The following is a 22,439-nucleotide window of genomic DNA, read 5'->3' as shown; positions in this document are numbered from 1 at the left end:
AACTGGTCAATACGTTAAATTACATGCCAAAGGAAATTCAGGTAGATGGAGTAAGGTTGCTAGTCATTTTAACTGGAAAAGGAAGATTTTCTGCGTTATGTTTGTGGGCCCAGTGTAATCTTAAGGGTCCTAAAATGTTTAAGGGGGAAGCAGCAGAGTAATTTCAGAGTGATGGGATATGAGAAAGAGTAGATAAGCTACTCTTGGCTTTGAATATGGAAAGGAGCCACCAGCCAAGGAATCTGTAGCTTCAAGACACTAGAAAAAGAAAAAAAAAATTTCCCTTAGGTGTCTCCTAAGAAAGGAATGCAGTCTTGCTGACATCTTCATGTTAGCCCATGAGAACAATTTCAGACTTCTGACGTCCAGAACTGAGAGTGAAATTTGTGTTGTTCAATCCACTAAGCTTGTAGTGATTTGTTACAAAGGCCATAGAAAACTAATGCAGATTTTGGTACTGGAAGTGGGGTGGTGCTGTAACAAACACCTAAAAATGTGGAAGTGACCTTGGAATTGGGTAATGGATTAAAGCTGGAACATTTTGGGGGAACATTATAGGAAGAGCCTGGATTGCCTTGAACAGACTGTTAGTAAAAACATGGATGTTAATAAACTTGCTAGAGAGAACCCAGAAGGAATATGGAGCATGCTATTGGAAACCGGAAAAAGGGGATCTATAGCGGCAGAGAAGTGAGCAGATAGACATGTGTTCTGCAGTTATATGCAAAGTAGAACTTGTAAGTAATGAACGGGAATATCTAGCTGAGGACATTTCCAAGCGAAGTGTGGAAGCTGTGGTTTGGTTTCTTCTTGCTTTTTAGAGTAAAATGTGAAATGAAAGAGATAAAATTACAGAAAAACTATCAGGCAAAAAAGATCAACGTTGATAACTTGAATCTTCAGGAAGGAATAAAGCACGTCAGAAATAGTAAATGTGCCAGTAAATATAAGAGGTTGTTCCTTCCCCTCTTAACTTATTTAAGACATAAATAATTTTTTAAAAAAGATTTTACTTATTTGAGAGAGAGAGAGTCAGAGAGAGAGAGAGAAAGATCACAAGCAGGGGAGAAGGGTAGAGGGAGAGGCAGACTCCCCATTGAGCAGGGAGCCTCGACATGGGACTTGATCCCAGGACCCTGGGATCATGACCTGAGCTGAAGGCAGACGCTTATGGATAAGCCACCCAGGCGCCCTAAAATATAAACTGTTTAAAGGAAAATTATAACGCTGGATGGTGGAGTTTCTAACATATATAAATGTAATACATATGAGTAACATAAAAGATCGGGGGGTAAATAGCTCTCATGGTTACATGGTTTTTATATTTTATGTGTAGTAGTACTATATTAACTGCAACTAGAATGTGAAAAGTTAAGGATGATTCCTTATTTAATTGATATAATTGATATAATTCCTTATAATTCCTTAAGTCATTTAAAAGAATACTAAAAAAAAAAAAACCCAATAGATATAAATGACTATCAACAAAGGTTTAGGAAAACACAAATTTATGTAACTAGAAGAGATGTGGAAAGGGACCAGCCATCTAATTTTCACAGTGCAGTGGAAAAGAACTATTTTTGTGTCTTCTAAAAATATTTATGAGCTGTGTGGCCTTAAACTTTGGCAAGAGAAATTTAAATCTCATATAAGATAAACTGTAAGGCATGTTGAATATTGCTCCTCTACACAAGGGATGAAAATGGCTTATCTAGATGTTTAGGCTAATGTCAATAATTATTGTTGGTATATTAATGGAAATGTAGCTCTTGTAAAGGGAATCATTTTGATTTTTTTCTTCTAACTAAAGATTAAAGAAGCTCGTCATTTCCAGGAGGTAAAATTCTTCATCCTAACTTTTGGGGCTTTACTTCAAAATTTAATTATTTCGACTCCATTCATAATAGATTTAGTATTCACAGTGATAGGAAGGGTGAAACAATGTTTTTCTTAATAGGTGAACCTAATTTCTGGTAAAACCAGTAGAGACACTATTTCAGTTTTCTGCCTACAAGCAAAAGCAAAATTTCATACCTTCTTAGGTACCATGGGCTTGAACTCTGGCATTCTCTTCCAGAGTTATTTATTCAATGTTTCACTTACGATTGTTACGAGTCTAAAGGTTTCTGGGGCAAAGCATTTATTTAAATATTCCAATTATTATGCCATGTCCTTATGCAAGCAAAGAAATGCTGAACTGTGATTGAGATAAACTTAATATCCTGTTCTGATTCTAAACCTGGATCTTAACAAAACTGAAAAAAAAGGATAGCTCACTCTGTATATTTATTATATCACTAATGATAAGAGAGGGAAGTTTAATATAAAATTCAATCTATAGGCTAGTTTATCAAAGCAACCAAAAATGTGAATCTAGGAAATAATAAAAATCAATAGAGGAAAAAAGGGGGAGGGGTGGTGAATGCCAAAGAAGAAGGTGTGTCTGGGTACAGATATGGCCTGAGTCAGAGTGGCACAGAGAAAGGACAACAAAAGAATTCCTAACTCAGCCTAATGCTCTCTAAAAATTACAGCCTAATGTATGTTATGCCTCAGTTAAATAATAACACAAACTGTAACCCAGCATTCAATGGTACTCATGTATTTACATATTATAGAAATACCCTTATATATATCAATTGGTATAGTAAGTTAAAAAATAGTTATTGAGGGGCACCAAGCTGGCTCAGTCAGTAGAGCACGTGACTCTTAATCTCAGGGTCATGAGTTCAAGCCTCACACTGGGCGTGGAGGCTACTTAAAAAAAAAAAAGTTATTGGTTGCACTCTAGATAAGACAATTGATTTTACAAGTACCTATATTCATAAAAAAATTTCCATTTTTCACTTTAAAAATGCATGTTATCTAAAATGCTGTTAATGAAAAATAAGATATTCAGATTATTATGACAAACATTTCTTGGCAAAGTTCTATATCTATGCACTGCATTTTGAAATTTCTATATTATCTTTAATGTTAAATGTATACTTTGCCTAAGTGGCCTACATATATAAGAAGCTTCCAGGTGTTGTCAATGGTGCTGGACTCATAGACTACCCTTTAGAGCACTTCATAAATCCCAACCCCTTTCCAGCTCATCCCTTCCACAGAAGATAGATTTATATTGCTGTCTGATATATTAATAATCAATACCGTTGTTTTAGGCAGGAACTTACCCATTAGGGGTAAATATAGGAGCAATAGATGATATAATTCCCTAGGTGTTGAACATGGAAAAAAGGTTTGCTTCCCTTAATTAGTGGCCCTATTGATTCCTTAGCATTGTAGCTATGAAAACCAGTCAATGTCATATGGCTGTAGGGATGATGCTTTTTGTGGTTCTACTCCAGAAGCAACATTCTATTAGTACCTCATTCCTGTTGTCTATAGAATGACATACTGCATACTAAGATACCAGCTGGTTGTGTTGGCCAATCTCCAAAAATGCGACTCAGTCCAATTTAGTATCTTTTTAGAATGACCATTTATATGAGACTAATGTGCTACAGCAATGAATAGCAGTAATGCATTCCTTTGACAAAACTTTTTAAATTCAAGGAAGGAAATGCACTGTTGAACAGGGAAATTAATAAAAACCCAAGTGTTGCAGCCACTTGCCTCAGATCTGTGACTTTTGCAGCCTGGATTTGCAAAGGCACTAGAAATGGTTTGATCCATTACAAAGTAAGTGCTGACCTCTATGGTAAAGCATCTCTCTGTCATTCCTAGTAAAGATATGCTTGGTAAAAAGGAGGAAATGTACACAAAATATCCCACTGTTGTAAAAAAAAAAAAAAAACACAGAATATCCATCTTTCTCAAATAAAATTAATTTTACAGGCGATTGCAGGTCCTTGAAAAAACTGAAACCACACTAGCAAATATGGTACTCAGGGTTCTATAATAGAGACGATGACATTTAAGAAAGTTCAAGGAGCCAGTGGAATTCCAAAATATTTTTAAAAAGTAAAATATGCAAAGGCAAAAAGGTGATTGATATGAAGGGCATTTCATGTTGGTGGAAAGAGAAGCCCAAAGAAGTAGCAAAACACAAACCAAAGGTAATGTTATCTTCTCAGGCTAACCAATGCAATACGCTGGCTGAGGGTGAAGTTTTTACGATTAAGCGCAATACAGACAGTTAAGAATGAGCAGACATTCATAGGTGATCACAAGCCACAATGTGATAGGCCTATCCAGCCCTGGACGTATGTCTGAGGTACACAAACTTTGACATTGTTCTGTATATTACTTTGCTCAGTGAAAGTTGTGAACTCATTTAGACTCTACATGTTAGGCGTATTTATCAAGCCATAAACTCCTTTATCCACAAAAAATATTTTGAGATTTATTGAAAATAATTTGATTGGGTCCTGAGTTTGGGTTGGGGGTGGGGAATAGGTTATGATTCTCTTTCTTCTTTTACTACTGCATTCTTTACCGAAGGACAAATAGAGTAAGAGTACGCTTCACCATTTTTCGTTTTTCTTTTTTTTCCCTTTAGAATACTGAAGAAATTTAGTTTAACAATAAAAACAATAGTGATATTACCATCACACCTTGTGGTAAGCAGAATAACCCCCAAAGACGTCTGTGCTCTAATCCCCCAGATCCTGTGAATATGCTACTTTACATGGCAAAAACGACTTTTCAGAGGTTATTAAGAGTATAGACTTAAAATGAGAATATTATCCTGGATTATCTGGGTGGGTACAATATAATCTTAGAGAACATTCTCTGGTGGGAGTGAAAAGATAAGACAGGAAAAGAAGGAGAAGAATGTTGAAGTGTGAGAGAACTCAGCCTGTTGTTGCTGGCTTTGAAGATGGAGGAAGAGGTGACAAGGAATGGGGGTGGCCTCTGGAAGCTGGAAAAGGCATGGGAACACACGCTTCCCTACAGTCTGGATATGGAACACAGCCCTGCTTTTATTTCAACTTGGTGTAGCCTGAATTAGACTTCTCACCTACAGGAAGTATAAAATAATAAATTTGTGTTGTTTAAGCTGCTAAATTTATAATAATTTGTTACAGCAACACCTGAAAATGAATATATCAAGACTGATAAGAAGAAAAGAAATGGACACAAACTTATTTTACCTTAGCCCTCCCCTTTACACCGATCTTTTACAGTGGCCCTATGAGATATGCATTAATACCTCAGTTTAAAGATGAAGAAACCTTAATTTGTCTAGCCTTTTTTCACTCAAAAAAAGAATGACACCAACATAAGTTTTCTCGCACTGTCCTTACATTTTGCTGGAAAAGAAAGGCATTGGACATGTAATTAGAAGTATGATGGGTGACAGAAGGGAAAAATCAGAGTGCTACTGGCCTGTAAAACTGAGACCAGCACACGGCCCAGGAGGTCAGGAAGAATGCTCTGACGCTACCATGTCCTAGATGAGACCTAGAATGGAGTAAGTGAGACTGATGAAGCGAGGGAAGCTGGTGGGGGAAACCCTTTCTTGAGCAAATGCTATGCCATGGAGGCAGGTCTAGAGATAAAGCCAAGTTTAGAGTATTTCACAAACTGAAACCAGTTCAGAATGACCAAAAGAAGGGAAAAATTGTCTGGGTGAGGCTGAAGAGGTAGGCACAGAGAGGTCCCTGGATCTCATCTTAAAAACAATGGAAAATGAGCGAAGGATTTTAAACTAGTGTGCGACTCAAAAATGTTCACATTTTAAGTATTCCTCTGGTTGCAAGAGTTTAAATGGATTGGAAAGGAGGTAGTGTGGACAATAGGCCATTGTGGTAGACCAGGGAAGAATGATAGAAATGAAGATTGAGAGAATGTGCTACATTCAAGAAATATTTAGGGTCGGCATGGACTTGATTGGGCATGGGGCATTTGGAATCCAATAGTAGTTTGAAAATTCTGGCATCAAATACAGGGAACATGGGGCGATTCATCGTGAAGGGCAATGTTCCAGGAGATGTTTGAGAAAAAAATATTACGAGTTCTGTTGGATATATTGAGTTTGAAAAGTCTTTGAGTCATTCAAGTAAGGATACTGAGTTGCCATTAGATATATGGATTTGAAAATCAGGGAACAGGCTTGGTCTTGAAAAACATATCTGGAAGTCACTGACAAATAAAGCAAGAGTATACCGAGGGGGAAAGACAAGTACCTGGGACAGAACCTTAAGGAATGCTATTCCAGTGATAATGGAATGGAGGGTGGGAAACTGACAAGTTTCAGAGCCACTGACAGAGTCAAGATATGTAGCCAAATTTGCATGACTCTGAAGTCCAGAATCCGAGATATCTTGCTTTATTAAAGAATAATTTTGGAAGGCTTTAAGAGATTCCTCCTTCTTCTGAATAGAATGAAGATCATGGACATTTGAAAGACATATTAAAATACCTTCTTCAAAATTAGTTATCCTTTTTTCCTATTTTGGGTCTATTTATGAATGAACAAACATTCCTACAATCCTTCATCCTTTTGGAAGGTATTTGTCATGGGTTATAAATCTGTATGGCTGGCTTTAGATAGAGAATTAATTAATTAAATTAATTTTTAAAAGGTGGATTATGCATTTGATATTCTTCCTATTCATTACAGTGTGCATATGGAATATAAGTTATGATGATGTAGTAATATGTATTCTCTACCAGAACTAGACAAGTGTGTCTAGAATTTTCTGTTTATTGGAAAATATCATAATTTGGTGCAATATAAAAATATTTGGCAAATTGTATTTCTGAATATTCAGAGACAATTTTCTCCTGCTCGTCTCCATTCTGTCTCATTGTATTCTTCAAGCAGCAAACATGAACATAATAAAATAATTTCTTGTTTCACCAAATAGTCCTAGGCAGAGCAACATCATAAAGGCAGAGAGCAAAACATAGAAAACACTAACAAGTCTGGAGAAATAAAAGGGTAACTAGCACAGGCTGTAAACTGCAACAGAATCAATAGAAGCTGATGTGTATCAGTTTTACTAACGTCCCAGAGACTGTGTTCTGAGATTCTCAGAGGGTAAAACTTAATGTGAAGACATACAGATTGAAGTTTACAATAGCAGTTATAAGACTTTTATTCCATTCTTAGAGATATGATGCAGGCTGCACTAGTTTCCATGACATTCCATTTGTCCAAATGGACATTTACATTGGCACAAACTTTGGAGAAAATCGGTTAGTTGCATATTCTGCAAGGTGATTTTTTTTTTTTAATCTTTTTGGGTTAAAGACTTTTATTTATTTGAGAGAGAGAGAGAGCACCAGTGGGGTGAGGGCAGAGGAAGAAGCAGACTCCCCGTCGAGCAGGGAGCCCAGGATCCCCTGGGATCATGACCTGAGCCGAAGGCAAATGCTTAACTAACTGAGCCACCCAGGCATCCCTAACCTTTTTTGGTTTGATAACTATATGTTAACAACTGATTGGAGGTTTATCTTCCTCAGTGATGTTGGAAGAAATTCTTTGCAGGAACCAGTTTCGTTTTGTGTATGCCCCAAAAGAACAGGGGTATAAATGTCAAATATACGCCATATGAGACAAGTACAGACTGTCCCTTTGGATACTTCAAACTTTTAAATCATGTCCAAATATATTTACTTCTACACATTTCATTTTTTAAAAAATTGCCTTTATTTTTTAGAGTGGTATTAGATTCACAACAAAACTGAGCAGGAAATACAGAGACTTTACATATGCTCCCTGCCCTCCATACCTAATTTTAATATATTACTTTATTCTGATTAGAGGTAACACAATGGATGGAGAAAGAGGATTCTGGAAAGGTGGCAGCTAAATGCATCCCACTTTTCCCTCCATTCTCAATGTCGAAGTAAATGATCTTTTCTGCCTCTGCCAGTCAGACTAGCTGGAGAAAAAGCCACTGCAGAACTTTCACCCTCTGAACTGTTGAGAATCATTAGGGAACAATTAGACACATCATTCTGGAAGTGGAGTTTAAATCCTAGAGAAAATCTTCTCCCAGAAAAACAAATCATTAAGATTAACATAAGAAGGGACAAACTTAAATGGATCAATTACTATAAAAATAAATATGAAGATATTAAAAAGGCATCAAGATGGATTCACAGGTAAATATTACTAGTTTTTAAAAGGCGGGCATTAAAATATTATTTAAACTATGTCAGATTATGGAAAAAGTATAAAACTTTATGAAAGGACATAAAGATATGAGCAACGAAATGCCAAGATATTTGGGAAGGAAATTGTAATTAGAATCACAATGGATCTTAGTTTAAAACACCTAAGGTTGAAAACACCTAAGACAAATTTCTCAAGGAAGAACAGCTGTCTAAGAAAAGCCAAGTGAAAATAAAAAAGATTACCAAGGTGGAATTTGCTTTAGCAAATAGTCTATATTAAAAAAAGAGATCATATAGTCGTGGTATACAGATAAAAAGAGATTGATGTAGCAGAATCAAATTCTACAAATTGCAGAATATATGAAAATTTAATGTATGACATAGGCAGTATCAGTGGGGGAAATGTGGTTTATTTAATAAACATATCTGGGTATTATTTCAGGGTGAAACTAAGTTGAAGCCCCAGTTTACATCATATGCAAAATAAATTTCAGATGTATTAAGGAAGAGCAGTTTTAGAAGTAAACCTTGGAGGCTACATGCAAAAGTCAAGTATGGAAAAAACTTCTTAAACAAAAACAGAAGTGCATGCACTATTAAAACAATAGAAAGAGACTTTTTGCTACAAAATTTATAGTAAGAATGGTAGGTTAAAGGCTAAAAGTCAATAAAAAATTGCTAAATTGACAAGAAGACAAAAATGTAATCAAAACTTGGACTGGAAAAAATATGTAAAATCAGTTCACACTAGAGAAAATCCAAAGGTCAGTTAATATAAATGATTTGATGAAACTCATTACTGATCAGGGTAATGAGCTTGAAAGTAACCATCAAATACTACTTCATATGTATCAGACTGGCAAAAATATTTATTGCTAGTGAGGATATTGAGAAAAATATAGTCTCAACTCTTGTTTGTATCAATGTACATAGTGTACATTGTTATATAGATCTGTAAATTTTTTGTGTTTGTAGGGAGGAGAGGAATCTAGCACTATCTATTTCAATTTGAAAGATACATATCCTTAGATCTGGCAACGCCGCTCCTGTAAATCTATCCCCTAGCAACTGAAGCATCAATTCATTAGGCTCGATGTTCAGGGATGTTTACTGTATCATTGTAAAAGTAACACCATAGAGGAATAATTGGATTAATTATGGCACAGCAGCAACATGGAATATTAGACTGTCTTTAAAAAGAGTGAGTTAGCATAGTTGACTTGAAGATCCCCATGAAATATTAAGCAATAAAATTAAGAGCAATTAAGTGTATACACTATTGTATTTTTAAAAAGCAAACAAAACCCCTTGTAAATGTGGGTAATTATACAAGTAGATTTTGATTGATTACTATCTGGGAGTGGGAATGGAATACTTGTAGGCTTACAGACCTGAGTGAGAGAATGTTAAAAAAGATGGTAATAATAAATCCACATGACATTTCACTTCGGTAAAAATCATATCTGTGTAAATGACACATGCATGCATGAAGAAATTCAAATAAAAATATGGAATTAGATCTATCTGCTTGTCAGATGATCATGATATTCTGTTATGTGAAAAAAGAGAACTGCAAAATAATGGGCATAATGGAATTTTGTTTTGGTAAAAGAAAATAGAAACAAGTATTTAAAAAGTATCTTGGGGCGCCTGGGTGGCACAGTGCTTAAGCGTCTGCCTTCGGCTCAGGGCGTGATCCCGGCGTTCTGGGATCAAGCCCCACATCAGGCTCTTCCGCTATGAGCCTGCTTCTTTCTCTCCCACTCCCCCTGCTTGTGTTCCCTCTCTAGCTGGCTCTCTCTATCTCTGTCAAATAAATAAATAAAATCTTAAAAAAAAAATAAAATAAAAAAATAAAAAGTATCTTTATATAAACCATGAGAAAAAGGTAGAAAGATCCCAGGCTTGTTAATGTTCTTACTTTGCTGGGATGACAGCAGAGGTGAGATGTTGGAAGGCAGGTAGAAATGGTTAATTCTTGCATTTTAACATAGCTATTCTGCTTCACTTACTACAAAACAATCAAATGAAGATAAATTTTAGAAAAGTAGTATGTACATATTATAGACCAGTATAGAAAATTTATGTAAATAGAAAATGATGAGGGGCACCTGGGTGCCTCAGTCAGTTAAGCATCTGCCTTTGGCCTGGGTCATGATCCCACAGTTCTGGGACTGAGCCCTGTGTTGGTCTACCCGCTCAGCGAGGAGCCTGCTTCTGCCTCTCCCTCTGCTTGCTGCTCCCCATGCTTGTGCTCTCTCTCTATATCAAATAAATAAATAAAATCTTTAAAAAAAAAAGAAAACTATGATAAGAAAATAAAGATCACTTAATTCCAGGACACAGAAATACCTAGCATCATTTTTTGTTAAATTTTTCTAGTATTTTTTCAGTTCTTTGTATAAAAAATTTGTATATGCCATTTTGCATTTTCAGGGTGTATATATTTTTCTTTATACTTTTTGCTTAATAAAATACTGTGTTTTGTATCATTAATCTTTGGAAATATTTCTCATATTGACATTTAATTGATGAATGTATCATAATTTATTGATTTGTTAAATCATTTTCTCATTTTTAAACATTCAGATTATTTGTTTTTGTAATTCTAAGCATCTCCTTGTACCTAATATCTGCTTTTAAAAAAGTCTTCTATAAATATTACTTGAAATTCCAAGCTTCTATGAAGCTTAATAACTTAAAACACTAAAATAAAACAAATTTTATTTCTTTTTTAAAAGACTTTATTTATTTATTTTAGGGGGAGGGGCAGAGGCAGACAATCTCAAGCAGACTCTCCACTGAGCACAGAGCCTGACATGGGGCTCGATCCCATGACCCTGAGATCATGACCTGAGCCCACGCTTAACCAACTGCACCACCCAGGTGCCCCAAACAAATTTTATTTCTTGAAGATTTCCCAAGAACTTCTGCTCATGCCTCATTCCTGGTCACTTTTTCTCCCCCTCTTCTCCTAAGATTAGATGTTGAAGGATTGAGAAAGAATCTCTACTCCCATTCAGGTTACTCTTCTTGAAAACAAGGAATCTTTGAATATTTACCATTCAAAACCCCAAAACAAAAAAGGACTCAACACATTGCAATAAGATATGAAACATCTTTGATTTCATATGACTTTTTCCTAAGAATAAACTTCTGGAAGTGGAATTCTTCAGTGCAAGCTCTAGGAACTTGATGTTTAGGTACTTGATACTTACTGTCAAGTAGAACTATAGCAAATTTGTGCCAATTAATCTTCCTGCCAAAAGTATACGATGAAAGTGCCTCCATCAAATCATCATTATTACTATTTACAAATCTTTGTTAATTTAAAAGCCTAAATCCCCCAAAAGCATTTCATTAATCTTTTAATTTATATTTCTTTTGAGTGAAGTTGTACATTTTTCATGATAAATAATAATTTGTATATGTTATTTAATGAATTTTATATTCAGTTTTATTTCCCCCGTTTTGGATTTGGATGTTTGTGTGTGTGTGCTACATACCTTAAAAAAGAATAATACCCTTGGTGCACCTGGGTGACTCAGTTAAGTGTCCAACTCTTGATTTTGGCTCAGGTCATGATCTCAGGGTCATGATCTCAAGTGGTGAGGTCGAGCCCCACATTGGGTTCTGCGTTCAGGAAGGAGTCTGCTTGAGATTTTCTCTCTCCCTCTGCCCTTCCCCCTTGCTCTCTCTCTCAAAGAAATAATTAATTTAAAAAAGAATAATGCACTTACCTGGAAAAATGGACATTTTTGAATACAATGACCATGTGATTATTTTACTTTCAATTAAAGCAAATTAACAGGGTAATTAGGCACAAAATGACATTTCACTGTCTGCTAGAAAATTCCCATAAGACTCTTAAAAAATTAAACCCCAGTGTGAAAAACTTGGAATTTCTATTTCAACAGTTATAAATTATCTTATGCAATTAAGATACAATTACATTCTTATCCGTGAAGAAGTTGTCTTTAGCCAGGAAGATTTTCATTCAAACTTCATGCTCAGGAGGAGTCTGTAAATATTATGGAATAGTGTCTTCCTTCTAGTCAAACGTTGAAAGACAGCATTCAGTCATGACAATAAAGTTGGATTTATAATTTAAAAAAAAAACCAAATAGGAATGCTGACTATGTTACTATCTAGCTGGGTGATTTGGAAAACTCATTTGACCCTTCATGAGCCTATTTTTCTCATTTATTAAATTATAAATTATAAAGTTGGCATTTTCTCTCACTTATCCTGCTTTGTCTTCATCCCACCTTTATGTAACTCACTGTGTGTTTATTTGATTATATTTACGGTCTGTCTCCTCCCCCCACTGGAATGTCAAACCTCACAAGAGTGAGGACTTTGAGTTACCGCTTACCTCTAGCACCTAGAAGACTGCAGGCACACAGTGAGTACTCTATTAACCACTGTCAAAAGGGGAGCCTGGCTGGCTCGGTCGTTTAAGCATCTGCCTTCAGCTCAGGTCATGATCCCAGGGTTCTGGGATCGAGTCCCACATGGGGCTCTTTGCTCAGTGGGGAGCCTGTTTCTCCCTCTGCCTGCTACTCCCCGCCTGCTCATGCTCTCTCTCTCTGACAAATAAATAAATAAAATCTTTTTTAAAAAGTCAAAAGAACTGGCTGCCTGTTGTGTGCTACGTACTAGGGATATGATGATGAATAAAACCCATGCTCAGAAGGAGTTCATAATGCAGTGGATGAGTTTCTGAGTGAAAATGCCAAAATAATCTTTTCAGAGAAGAGCATAATTCCATCTCTAAATAAGAAATTAGGACTTAAAAGACGGGAAATATATAAAATGTCCAAATCATCTGACAAATATATTCACTTAAATCAGATAATGAGAACTCAAAGAATGCATGGAAATAGATTTTTTTTTCTTTTTCTCTTTCTTTTGTAAATAGAACTTATGCCAGGCCTTGCCTTTGTTTGAGAAAGAAAGTCAGATAGTGAAGGGGCAGCAGTAAGTTTATGTGATATCGATAAATGTATTGCGTTTGGTCACAAGGTACTTCAAAGGACACAATGTCAACATCAAACAGAACTATCAAGTACACACAGGAAGAACACAGTTCACATTTACTATTTTAGGATGAAAATAGAAAATATTCAAGAAATAACATCATAAACAGAATCCAGCTAAACATATCAATGAGTTACATAGGCAGGTTACCTCAAGAAGTTAAAATAATTTAGCTTGTATTATTGATATGACTAACTTAAAAAGGTTTTACAAGTTATCTTCGCTTTTGCTTTTATCAATATTTTTATTTCTGAGATTGTTCTTGAGTGAATATAAGTTATCACTACTTGCAGGAAACTTCTGGCATCATTCCAGATACACAGGTGGGAATACAATCTCAGGGGCTTCAGTTACACAGGTCTGCCTGAATAATGGAGTTTGCCAGCCATGCTTCAGAGCTAAAGGGTCATGAAAACTTGTCTGAACTTGGAAACCTTGATCATGACACTCAGGTTTACTAAGACCCAACTACAGCATCTGGACAGCATGTCCTTTCAATCCTGTAGTTGAATGTGTGCCTGTTGTTGTATGGTTCCTAGAGGAATATTTCAGATTTTAAAAATTACTTGACTATGGTCTCTGGTGGAGGGAAATACATTTCTTCCTTAGGCAGATATCCCGATACACTACAGACTAAGTGCCACAAATTTGTTTTATAAGGTGTAAGTCTTCCAAAGTTTTCTGATTCGTAATCTGTAGAGATTTCTAGCCTCTTGTTCTTCCTCCAGAAAGAATGTGGGTACTGTTTGGTACAAAAATTTTAGAGCCATCACATGTGCAGTAATATTTCATTACAATTTCTCTGAGTTTAATAACATAGAGGTTGCCATTATTTTAGAGTTTGTTTTCTAGGAGACTATTTTACTGATACAAAATCCTAGATATTTGAAATTCTGTTACAGCTCAAATAATATTTTGTAACTCATTTCAATGTATTGGGTCTCTTTATAAAAGTTATTGTTTTGGATTTTTTGAGTTGTTAATATTAAAATATTCTTCGACTTCCAGAAGAGTGAGTATACAATGTTATGTTAGTGGTAATGAAGAGATACTTTTATAATCTAATCAACTTTTAAATTTTAAGAGAAGAAAAAAAAAGTGACCAGAAATAAGGTATAAGCGGCAGTTCTCGGGAATCTTCAAAACATGAAATTTATTTCATTTTAGTTTTTTGGGTTATTGAATTCCATAGAAGTCTAAAATTCCAAATAATATAGAAAAAATGCATTTTCTTTAAACTAGTGGTTCTACTCACCTGAGTTCTCAGCTCCCCCTGTATTCTCATATATTTGATTTAACAATTAATGGGATAATGGATTAATATTTTAGTTCATCTCTGTCCTTTCAAAAAATGCAATTATAAGTGAGGAAGAGTTTTCATTGCCAGTTATAATCAAAAGGATTGATAAATGATGGGGATTTCAGGGACTAAGGCAAACCTAGAGAAGTATTCTCATTTATTTATTTATTTTATTTTTTTTGGAAGGAAGCTTTCAGACCCACTCAGATTTTAGCATGCAGCAGGTCACCCACTGTACTTTAGACATAGGTTAGGTCTTTTCTAGAATTTCCCACTGAAGAGACTCTTGGATTTTAAAATGTGGAGTTGTCCCAATTCTGTTTCCTTTTTTTTTTTTAAGATTTTATTTAATTATTTGAGAAAGAGAGAGAAAGCACACAAGTAGGGGGAGCCGCAGAGGCAGAAGCAGACTCCCTGCTGAGCAGGGAGCCTGATGTGGGGCTCCATCCCAAGACCCTGGGATCATGCCCTGAGCCGAAGGCAGACGCTTAAGTGACTGAGCCACTCAGGCTCCCCTGTTCCTTTTCTTATATATTATTTCTATAATGTGTGTGTATAGTTCAGTTTGTTTTCATTTCAGTCCACTATTGAGTGATGTGGCAACAATTTAAATCTAAAACGCTTCAACTACAAAGTACCGAAAAGCAATCACAGCAATCAAAAGGAATAACTGATGGACATACACTAATTTGAACGGATCTCAAGGCATTATGTTGAGTGAATAAAGCCAATCTTAAAATTTCACATACTACATGAGTCCATTTGTACAACCTTTTCAAAATGACAAAATTGTAGAGATGGAAAACATACTAGTGGTGATCAGGAGCCAGGAGTTGTGGGAGAGCGGGGGGTAGTATGAGGGGGGAGCTCTGTGGTGTGGAACAGTTCTATACCCTGTTTGTGGTGGTGGTTACACAAATCTATACATTCGATAAAATGGCACAGAAACATGTGAGTGCATTTTACCAAAACTAGTTTCCTGATCTTGATAATGTATTTCAGTATGTAAAATGTAACTATCAGATTTACAGGGTAAAGGGTACCTGGGACCCCCTTTGTTCTATTTGGCAACTTCTTGTGACTCTATTATTTCAAATTAATTTTTAAGGACCGTGATTATTAGCAAAGAATCAAGGTATTTTAATCACTTGAAACTTACCTATGAATTTCATTTTTAAGATAGGTTTTATAATATCCTGTCATATATTAGAGATACCAAATAAACCCAAATTTGAAGCCTTGAAGTCTGTCTTTCATATAATAAAAAAATGTCTTTTGTGTTCAATTGCCTCCCCTGCATATTATATTTTAGTAACAAATTAAAACTTTCAAAATGTAAAGGCAAGAATCAGAACTCAAGAAAATGGATTCTAATAAATGTACCAGCCAAAATTGTGTAGGAAGTCTCAGAGTGAGAAGGGAGAAAAGATTATAGTAGTTTTATGGATTTTTACTGGGTTTTTATGCATGGACTTCTAAAAATGTCCTTGGTATCAATAAAAAGGGCTATGGCAATTTATCGTCTGTATTAAACTTCCTATATAGACCAAGAATTTAAAATGATGAATGTGACATTACACTTTCTACAGAGTAATATAATAGAAACAGTACGGGTTTGGGACCGGCAGAACTGTGTTCAACTTCCGGCTGTGTGATTTGCTAGCTTGGTGATTTCATTGGTTGTAAGAAAGGGATAGGGAAAAAGTCACTTTGAAGTGAATTGTGTGGTAAATGGAAAAAAAAAAGAATGGAGTCAGAGGGAGAGTTAAATCCTTGTTTATGGGGGGGTAAAAGGTGAAAGGATTCAAGAATAAGTGAGTAGTCAACCTAAAGAGCCAAACACCTGCTGAGTTCAAACAGTATGAAGATCCGAGCATCTGATGCCCTAAGGCAGATGCTTGGCCATGGCAATTGTGATAAAAGCAGTTTGAGTTTAATGGTAAAAATAGTTGAGGAATAAATAAGAGATGAAAAAGTGAAAAACATCACATGAAATCAGTCTCAGGATTACGGATGCCAAGGAAAGGAGAGAGATGGGCAATAGTTAGAAACAAATATACCATCGACCCAGAATGAAGGAGATGTTTTTTTAAAGATTTTATTTATTTGTCAGAGAGAGAGAAAGAGTGCACAGGAGTGGTGCAGTTGTTGGGGGACAGACGGAGAAGCAGGCTCCCCACTGAGCAAGGAGCCCAATGCAGGACTCAATCCCAGGACCCTGGGATCATGACCTGAGCTAAAGACAGATATTTAACCGACTCAGCCACCCAGGCGCCCCAGAGTGAGGGAAATCGTATGCATAGAAGACAAAGGATCATGGAGAGAGATTGAAGATAGAGAGACATGGGGGATAGAGAACTTGAGAGAGAGACACTTTGGGTGTCTGAAGTGGTGGGAAGGTATTGAATACAGGAGAAAGGGAAAATATTTATCCTGGCTCTTAATGGGTCCCTCTTCCATTGAAAGGAGATAGAAAATTATAGGGTTGGTGTTTTGATTAGTAGTGGCTTCCTCCATCCCCTGCTAACTCACCCTTAACATCTCTCCTCCCTCATGGGTCAGTTCCTATTAGGAATTATTATATCTCTAAGATTCTTTTTGAGTGGGCCTTCTTGGAGGCTTCAGTCTGGTTTCTTTCCAGAGATCTCAAAATAAATAGTTTTGCTTGCTGAAAGAAATTGTTCAAGAATCACAGTTGTTATTTCCAGATAGTATTCCCACAGATAAAATAAATTCTAGAAAAATATCAAGTAAATAGAAATATGGCACACTGGTTTTTGATAAGAGATAAAATGATACTTCAACTATAACACTTTAATAACAACATTGTATCTGCCTTAACTCAAGCAAGGAGGTGAACACATTCAATGTAACTTAATCCAGGGAAATAAGTTAAGTACCATTTACTTAAAAAATATGTCGTATTTACAAAAGAGAGTATGAGGCAAGAATTTAGAAAATTGTTAGCCAATATATAATACACTTTCAAAATAATCTAATAATAAATTAACAAGATGCATTTGAAGTCTTTAAGATTCATCTTTTTATAACACTTAAAAGATATATTTATTATTTTTCTGACCAAAGTGCAATGATTTTTAAATACCCTTAAACAAGTTACTGAAAAAAAAGTATTCAAGAAACACAGATGGGAAATTTAACCATTAGATTTCTTTATTTCATACCAACCCTACATTTAGTCTAGAAAAAAAAAAAATCTAAATGAAGGGTTACTAAAATGCTAACCAAATCATTTTACCATAAACCCGGTACATGCATTACAAGATTTCACTGTTAGGAATTTTGTTAAGATCAGTTTAATGATTAGTAACACTATGCAAAAGAGCACAGGAACAGTCATTAGATGTGATTCTTGCCTCTTACCCTCAGATTTAAGTCAGAATAAAGCTGATAATTCTCCCAGGCTCTGAACCGCCAGTGACTGTATCCCAATCCCTGGGAGCAATGAAGATGTTCTGTCACACAACTTTGTATAAATTGTAATAAAACAAAGACTAAGTTTTCTCACCTTGTTATAGGAAATGGTCAATTATCTGATAAATATTAAAACTTACCTTTTTTTATAAAAGATTGATTGATTGATTGATTGATTGATTTGGGAGAAAGTAAGAGCACAAGCAGCAGGAGGGGCAGAGGGAGAAGCAGACTCCCCCACTGAGCAGGGAACCCGAGGAACTGAGTAGCGAGCCCTATGTGGGTCTCAGCGAGAGCTTGATCCCAGGACCCTGAGACCATGACCTGAGCTGAAGGCAGTCACTTAACCGACTGAGCCATCCAGAAGCCCCAATATTAAAACACTTCTAGTAATTCACCTTATGAGTTTGCCAAATACATTTTTCAAGAACTAACTACACAAAATGTTCCTTTGGTATTTGGTCCACAAATTCACTTAACAGGTTGAAAACTTAAAACCTGCAAGAAAATGAGGAAGGGGGGAATCCCTAATCCTAATGTGCTGTAATTACTAAAGGGATTTACACACATACTAAAAAGTTTTGCTCACAGAAAGCACAAACTATAAAAGGATATGTTTTTTGAGTAAAAACAAAGAACTAGCTGATATCTTTGTTTTGTGTGCACCACAGCTAAGATGAAGTTAGACCCGAATTCACTGTCTACTCCTGTGACCAAGAAAAAATAAATAAAACTGAAGATAAAAATTTTAATTTGCCTTACTATATACTTTTCAGCCATTAACTGAAGTGTAATTTTGAAAGGTTAAAATGCCTTAAAAAGGGGTTGTAATGGCAGCTATCAAAGCAATATTCAAGCATGATTTCAAGGATGCTTTCAAGTTTAGAGTTTACCTTTGTAGAAAATCTTTACAACTTCATCAAAAACATTACTGACAGATTTAGAGGCAGCTATTTTCTTGACTTTCCCCATTTCCTCACATAAGCCAATAATTGGGTATCCTGACTGAAGATACATTTGAATTCTCTTTTCCAAGTCCTTTCTGTTGTCATCACTCCTGTACTACTCTTTCCCCTCTTAAAACATAATTCAATACAAGTCTCATTATTACAGTAAAAAAAACAGAATGGAAGATAAATCTGCCTTTCCATCCAGGTCTTGTTCCAACCTTGAAGGTTGTCTTGATTTCTTGGAAATCCATCAATCAAGAATTCATTCTTCTGAGCATTGGCAGCCACTGTCTGATCCATTTCCCTCTTTTCAAAAAAAATTTTTTTTGAAGATTTTAATTATTTATTTGAGAGAGAAAGAGAGAGCATGAGCAAGAGAGCACAAGCAAGGGGAGCAGCAGTGGGAGAGGGAGAAGCAGACTCCCCACGGAGCAGGGAGCTTGACATGGGGCTCAATACCAGGACCCTGAGATCATGACCAGAGCCAAAGGCAGCTGCTTAACCAATTGCACCAACCAGGCACCCCTGATCCAGTTCCCTCTTTAACAAACTGATGGTTATCTCAACTGGCACAATCTTTATACATCTTTAATGTATTTTTCAGTGAGTTCATCGTACTGTGAGTCTGGGTTGCTCCTTTCATCATGAAGAAATTCTCCTGCAGACAGGTGTGTATAGCCATATTTTAGATCACCAGTTTACTGCAGAGAATGTAACTCAGGAACGTCCAGCTAGATGCACAGCACAAGGGTACAGGGCTTCCATGCCCTCTCCAGCCAAGTATCTTCCCTTGAATCTCTCATCTAATTTCTATTATTGAATTATGGAGGATGTTTCCTGTTTTTCTCTATGGAGAATTCATTATCCTCACTCCCAGGGAGAACACCTGATTTTTCTTAGGGAAGTATTCCTCTTTACTCTTTTCTCCTGTGATTCAGGCAAGGTTAGACATGTACTCTTAGCTTCTAGACTGCAAACATGCCTCAAATTGGCTAATCAAAAAATTGCAATAATGGTCAATCTCAGGACTTTGGCTGGAACTCCTGGAAAAGAGGTTTTCTATTCTGTTGGTATAGCTAGGCTAGCAAATGATAAACCTGGAGTTGCTATGACCATTTATTTATTTGAAAGGCAGAGAGCAAGAGAGCACAAGCAGGGGGAGCAGCAGAGGGAGAGGGAGAAGCAGGTTCCCTGCTGAGCAGGGAGCCCCGTTGGGGCTCAATCCCAAGACTCTGAGATCATGACCCGAGCTGAAGGCTGATGCTTAACCAACTGAGCCACCGAGGCGCCCCAGTGAAATTCTTTTTTATTAACAAATTCTTTATTAACAGAAGATAGTTTGATTGGATTGCTGATATTGCAACTAAAAAAAAAGTGCTAAAATCAAAAATACAAGAAACAGCAAGTGTTGATGAGGATGTAGAGAAAAAGGAACCCTCATACATTGTTGGTGGGAATGCAAATTATTGTAGCTACTGTGGAAAACAGTATGGTTGTTCCTCAAAAAATTAACAATAGAACTACCATAAGATCCAGTAATTCCACAGTGGGTAATTACCCAAAGAAAACAAAAACACTAATTCAAAAAGATATATTCATCCCTATGTTTACTGTAGCATTATTTACAACAGCTAAGATATGGAAGCAACGCCGGTGTCCACCATTAGACCAATAAAGAAGTGGTATATGTGTATACACACACACACACACATATATACACACTGGAATATTACTCAGGCATAAAAAATAAAATCTTACCATTTGAGATAACATGCACTGAACTAGAGGGCATAATGCTAAGTGAAATAAGTCAGTCAGAGAAAGACAAATACCATATGATTTCACCCATATGTGAAATTTAAGGGAAAAAAATCCAAACCAACAAAAAAGAAAGAAAAAAAGAGATACCAAAAAACCCAGACTCTTAAATACAGACAACAAACTCGTGGTTACCAAAGGGGAGGCAGGTGGGGGATGGGTGAAATAGATAAAGGGGTTTAAGAGTACAGTTCTCTTGATGAGGAATGTATAGAATTGTTGAATCATTATATTGTACACTGAAACTAATATAACACTCTTATGTTAATTATACGAAGTAAAAAAAAATAAAAAATAAAAAGGTGCTATTTAATGCATTGATATGACTTGTATGAAATGCTTTCCCTATAATCTACAAAGTATTATTTTGTTGTAATGATACTATATTAATAATTCAAAGTTAAACATCACCACTATTAATTTATAATTATAGAACTAAGGATAGGAATGAGTAGATACTGGAGTGCGAAAGGATTGTGAATTACTTTTATGCAGTCCTGTCAGCTTCTCAGAGATGGGGGCATTACAAATACAATTTGGAGTTATAATTTGATAGGCTATATTAACATACCAATAAATAATAGTCCTTAAGTTGAAAACTTACTAAATTTAAAGTATTAAGGAATTCTTTAAAAAAAATAAAGCATTAAGGAATTCTGTAGCTTCATCTTAATTTGACACTTACTGAATATTTCCTTTATCCAAAACAAATGACTTGTTTTTATGGAGAAAAAAAGAACCACTTGTGGATACCAAATTTTTTTTCCAAATGAAAGTTGTATGACTTAATATGAAAAACTGATAAAATCTTCTAAGAAATTATTATTTACTAGGACACATTGTGTGACTCAGCACAAAAAAACAAAAACTAAAAGAAGAAATGGCCTTCTTCATATTAAAAACAGTCATCTCAGTGGGAGAGACAATCTTTTTGCTAATGCTACTTTTATGAGTACATTGAGTTAATTCACAGCCTTAGTTCTCTGTGGTAATGACAGAATTACTGCTTTCTTCCTAAAGCGGTGAGTTGATTGCACAGAACTATGAAGTCTTCCAAAAGAAACTAACCACTAATATGGAATCCATCCTACCAAAGGGCAGAATATCCATTGGCAGACAATAAAATACATATTGACTGCTCTGCTGATAGTGAGGGGAATGAAAGATACTTCCTTTTCTGCTGGGTAGAATCCTGGAGAATAATCAGGACAAGCAGTGAAGGTGTTCCTTTACATTGAGTGCTTGTGACCATGAAACTATCAAGCCTGGGTTCTTTGCCCTGGCACACTACAACTAATGCAAAGGTCTGAAAGTGCCCTGAGGAATGTTTCTCATTTGTTTTAGAAGGTGCATACCCAGAGGGCACAGACTAGTTAACACATGCTCTGGGAAAGACTTATTCACAAGGAGTCAAAGGGATCCCACTAATGGTTCAATTTACTCCTAATTTGACATCTCTTTAGGAGAACGTATGATGCAGTCATAGATGAAGCTCATGGTAGGAAGGAATTTGGTTCAACTTAAGAACTGGGAAATGAGGGGCGCCTGGGTGGCACAGTTGTTAAGCGTCTGCTTTCGGCTCAGGGCCTGATCCCAGGGTTCTGGGATCGAGCCCCGCATTGGGCTCGTCTGCTGGGAGCCTGCTTCTCCCACTCCCCCTGCTTGTGTTCCCTCTCTCGCTGGCTGTCTCTCTCTGTCAAATAAATAAATAAATAATCTAAAAAAAAAAAAAAAAGAACTGGGAAATGACATTTAGTCTTTTATGATAGGAATAATACTTCTTGAATCACTCCTGGAAGGAAGCACAGAAAATCAAAAAATAA

General features: G+C 36.0%; 1 pseudogene; it reads right to left on the bottom strand.

Annotated features, from left to right (window-relative positions):
* Window positions 1-18,690: 18,690 nt before the first annotated feature.
* LOC103675628 lies at window positions 18,691-19,496 on the bottom strand (annotated as a pseudogene).
* Window positions 19,497-22,439: the final 2,943 nt, after the last annotated feature.

The sequence above is a fragment of the Ursus maritimus genome, unplaced genomic scaffold (genome assembly GCF_017311325.1).
Source record: "Ursus maritimus isolate PB19 unplaced genomic scaffold, ASM1731132v1 scaffold_4, whole genome shotgun sequence".
Classification (NCBI taxonomy): domain Eukaryota; kingdom Metazoa; phylum Chordata; class Mammalia; order Carnivora; family Ursidae; genus Ursus; species Ursus maritimus.
The sequence above is the reverse complement of the archived record's forward strand: the minus strand, read 5'-3'. Positions and strand labels throughout refer to the sequence as shown.